The sequence below is a fragment of the Orbicella franksi genome, chromosome 11, assembly GCF_964199315.1.
Source record: "Orbicella franksi chromosome 11, jaOrbFran1.1, whole genome shotgun sequence".
NCBI lineage: Eukaryota > Metazoa > Cnidaria > Anthozoa > Scleractinia > Merulinidae > Orbicella > Orbicella franksi.
This window is the reverse complement of record NC_138155.1, coordinates 12,916,048-12,920,857: the sequence shown is the minus strand read 5'-3', so window position 1 is coordinate 12,920,857 and position 4,810 is coordinate 12,916,048.

The following is a 4,810-nucleotide window of genomic DNA, read 5'->3' as shown; positions in this document are numbered from 1 at the left end:
AGCCAGCTGAGAAGCAGACGCTGTCGCGATATCTTGGCAGCAAGTGTTCACGCGTGCAGCGCGTAAAGAAGAGAAAAACAGAGAAAGATTCCTCCTAATGTAAGTAGATTTCAAGTCAAAGGGCCGAAAAAAGCTAAATAAACTCAGGTTTAGGCAAAGAAATCGCGGACTGCTGTTTGCCGTCCATCGTCAAGTGTCGTAAGCGTTTCCTTTCTGTTAGAAGCTCAGTAGCTTAGTACCAGTGTACAGGCAGGCGCAACTAAAAGAAGACCTACCACAAACACAGAGGGAAAAAAAAAATCATAATTGAGGTCTATGGAGAAGAAAAGCAAATGTTAGAATTTAAAGCGGCCCCGAATAAGAAGAAGTACCGGTAAACATTTACGTAGCCCGGGCTCCGTGGCAGATGCCGTTTCAGGTTTTTCGCGGGAAGAGGCTCAGCGAGATATCAAAATTTTCTTTCCACTATTCATCTACAAAGCTTTACATTTAAATAGAGTTTGGCTCGACATCACCGCAAGTAAATTGACAAACATCTGCGTTCGGCATTGCGATAAAGTCAAATTTTATAATTTTCCAGTAGTTTCTGAGCAACATTGTAGCACTTGCTTTCCGAGAAAACCTCAAACCGTCCGTTTTATGCGGTCTACGTTAGTTAATTAGTTTCGTGTAAACAGCTTTTCTCATAACCGCGGTTTAGTTACTAGACCTCAGTAAGCAGTAACCGTAGTAAACCTCTCTCATGAAAACAATGTACAAATTAGCACCGGTCGAGTTTTCACAAATACATAAATTACATTTATTAAGCGGGCGCTTAATTCTAAGCGAGAACATGCATATTACTAATTAAGAATTTAGTAAATTAAATTAATCTTGTTTTGGGTTCCAACTAGATGGAACAAAAATTAACTTCAAAATTAAGCAAAACTGGAGTCAACACCCGGTTAAATGGTTCTGCTAAAACAACGTGATAATTTGCAACCGGGACAGATAATTTACTTAATTAACGGAGTTTAATTAACTACTCTTGCTTGTTATAAACTAGCCGCGTCTTAGCGGCCTAAGTTGGTTAGCTGGTTATAGTTGTCACTCAAGAGATAATCAACATTCTTGTTTTGCTCAAAGCCCATTCAAACTGGCAATAGGTTTCAGAGTTTGTTTCTTGCTCACGCTGGTTCTCAAACTAATTTTTTACCAATTAAACAAGCAGACAGATAATAAATACATGTACTATTATTTACATATGTTGTTTAGCAAGAACATTGTAGTGTAGATGGTGACATCAATGAAACAATGTGAAATTACCCAGTTTCATATTTCTTTGCGATTGACTCCTGGATGATCTTATACTTATAACCTTGTATCCAATGGAGAGGAGGGTATTTGATACTGAGACCATGCAAAAAGCTTAGGTCATCTGTTTTCCTGTATGTTTTATATCATAGGGTCTGTTCTTGCTGGTGATGTGATCTCTAAGTCCCAGGTCCCCACGCGTATCGACTGCGCGTTCGAATGCCTGAGAAGCCAGCGATGTGTTTCGTACAACTACGAGGAAGGAAACAAAGAACTCCATGAATGTGAACTGAACAGTGAAAGAAAAGAAGAATGCAAGTCAGCTAATTTGACGAGCAAAGCTGGATACTCCTACTATGGAACAGAAAGAAACGTAAATAATTCTTGCAATTTTTCCTTGGAAATTCGTTTGAAGGCAATAATGCTGAGCCCGAGCCTTCAGGTTTCTCGCTCAGTGGTTGTGTGCAAGTGGCCATGGTAGCAACGTTAACAATGCCACAGCTTATTGTTTCAATTCAAGGATTACTTACAGCTTCAGAATTTCTCATCCAGTGACAAAACCACCAGTGATTGCAATTATCTTGCTTCAATTAACTGTGGTTTTACAGTAAGCGAATCTAAGAATCGAATCAGCCTTATGCAAGCTTTTTTGTTCTGTAATTTATTTCTCCTCATGAGGTGATTAGTTGAAATCCCTGAGGTCCTGATCCTTCTTCAAGCCTCTTTACTTTGCTTTTCATACACTGCAAACGCTAGTCACCTATATAAACTTAAAGCTCATAAATCATTGGAAATTGTCTTCATCATTTTAAATTCCAGGTGCCTGGTGCTTGTGCTTCATCACCTTGTCAGAATGACGGAACGTGTGAAGATTCTTGCATGGAGGGATCTGGGTACAAGTGTGTTTGTATTGACGGGAGAATGGGCGACAAATGTCAGAACTGGACCAGTAAGTAGGAAACATCCCGCTAAGCTTTTTGCATGGACTTGTCGATACAAGGCAATTTAAGTCGCAGATTCCCTTTAATGAATTCCATTCAGCCTTGGCTATCTTGTCGTTTATGAGCCTTTGGTGGAAGTGGGGAGATGAGGGGCGGAAGGGGAGAGGGTAGTGGGGTAGGGGCGTTGGGGCTCTGTGTGAAAGTTCCACCAAAAATATGTAAAAAATCCCAAAATCGTTAATTTCAAAACCCAAAAATGTAGTTGCACCTTCTCGTCAAAGTATACCTGAACAAAATATTTTGAAAGACCCTCTTACATACTAAGTGGCAGTTTTTCCAACCCTTTTTGTGTACTTCAACTCGTGAAAACACGGCCGTTGTATGCATCACCAGACTGAAAAAAAAAACCCTTTTGGGCGGAACCCCGTGTAGTCAGTCCATTATAGCGAGTACCCAACACCCCAGAGAATCTGGAAGCACTTCGAGTACGGCATATAAGCAAGTCAAGCAAGGGTACTCAGTAATTTTAGCCCTGTTTTCACTAAAAAAAAAGCAAAATCGCCACGAGAGTGTTGTTTAAAAATTAAAAGTTTTTGATTGCTTGATTGATTTATTGATTAACGTAAAAGAATAAGATAAATTTGATTAATTTTGTGATTTAGATGCTATTTCGTAATCGTTGGCAATGCTAACCGCTCATATTCATAAATTAACTTAGGCACAGCCCAAGATTACGAGGTTCTATTCCCCGAAGAAAATACTACAGATTATATTGAGAGTGAAGTTAACGGAACGTTGCAACAGTTCACTTTGTGTTTCTGGATGAAGAGTGCTCTTGTCGGGTGGGCAACCATCTTTTCTCACATGACACCTGACGACAAAAGAGATTTGAGGTTGAGGTGTGGTCCGCAAATGTACAAATCTCATCTAACTTTGGTAGAAGACCAAAGGTGAGGCCCATTTTTCGTATAGGCTTAAATTAGTGATTTTGATGGTTACTTACTGCGAAGGGTTACTCACCAACATTCAGTTCTTTACAGAACTATCCTCGCCCATACGATCACACCAATACCAACTGTAAATCTAGAACAATCCTGTGCATGCACATTACTGTCCTGCAGTGGTCAACCTTCTCATTGTAAAATAATCCAACTTCATCTTTTCCTCAGATTGATTTATATGGCTCCTTTAGTGGACAACATGTGGCACCATATCTGTGTGAGCTGGGAGAACGTTCAAGGTCTCTGGGATGTACTCGTTGATGGAGCCGTTATGGCTTACGGTGGCGCCTGGAGTCAAACTCTGAGCGTTCGTCCTGGAAAACTAGTTGTTGGTCAGTCCCAGGGAGTTTACGGCGGAGGATTTACAGTTGGCGAGTCCTTCACAGGAAAAGTGGCATCTCTAAACATATGGAGCACAAAAATGGCCAATAGTGTGATAAAGGAAAAGGCAAAGTCATGCAGTCATGATTTAGGGAATGTCGTCGACTGGAGAACATTTCGACATGGCCTTCATGGGAACGCTGAGATCCTCTCATCACAAAGTTGTACTTCTCACGGTAAGCGAGAATTCCATGTAGCAGATAAAAGTGCAGTTTCGAATCAGTAATAGGGGACTTTAAATATTTATAGCTTACTGCACTCCGTTCCGCTCCGCTCCACTCCACTGCACTTCACTGCACTGCAGTGCAGTGCAGTGCACTGTACTCCACTCCACTCCACTGTACTCCACTCCCCTCCACTCCACTCCACTGTACTCCACTCCACTCCACTGTACTCTACTCCACTCAACTCCACTCCACTCCACTCCACTCCACTCCACTCCACTCCACTCCACTCCACTCCACTCCACTCCACTCCACTCCACTCCACTCCACTCCACTCCACTCCACTCCTCTCCCCTCCTCTCCACTCCACTCCACTGCACTGCACTGCACTGCACTGCACTGCACTGCACTGCACTGCACTGCACTGCACTGCACTGCACTGCACTGCACTGCACTGCACTCCACTGCACTGCACTGCACTGCACTCCACTCCTCTGCACTCCACTGCACTCCACGCCACCCCACTCTACTCCTCTCCCCTCCACTCCACTCCACTCCACTCCACTCGCATCCACTTCCATCCACTCCACTCCACTCCACTACCATCCACTCCACTCCATTCCACTCCACCCCACTCCACTTCACTCCACCCCACTCCACTGCACTCCACCCCACTCCAATCCCCTCTACCCTACTCCACTCCACCCCCTTCCACTCTACTGCAATGCACTGCACTACACTATACTCCACTCCACTGATCCATATGGATCAGATATTTATGAAGGCTGATATATAAAATGTTAACCTCCTTTTCTATGTTGCAAGCACAACTTTTTTAAGATTGCTAAACCTTGTTGTTTTTGTTCTAGTCGCTAACAGTGAATTTCTCCTGGATTTTCCTGCACGCCAAAATACCAGTTACGTCGAAACAGTCAGCCTACCGTCTCTAACAGAGTTCACCCTTTGCTTCTGGATGAAGCGAGGTTTCGATGATTCTCTTAGAGGTACAATTATGTCATACGTCACAACA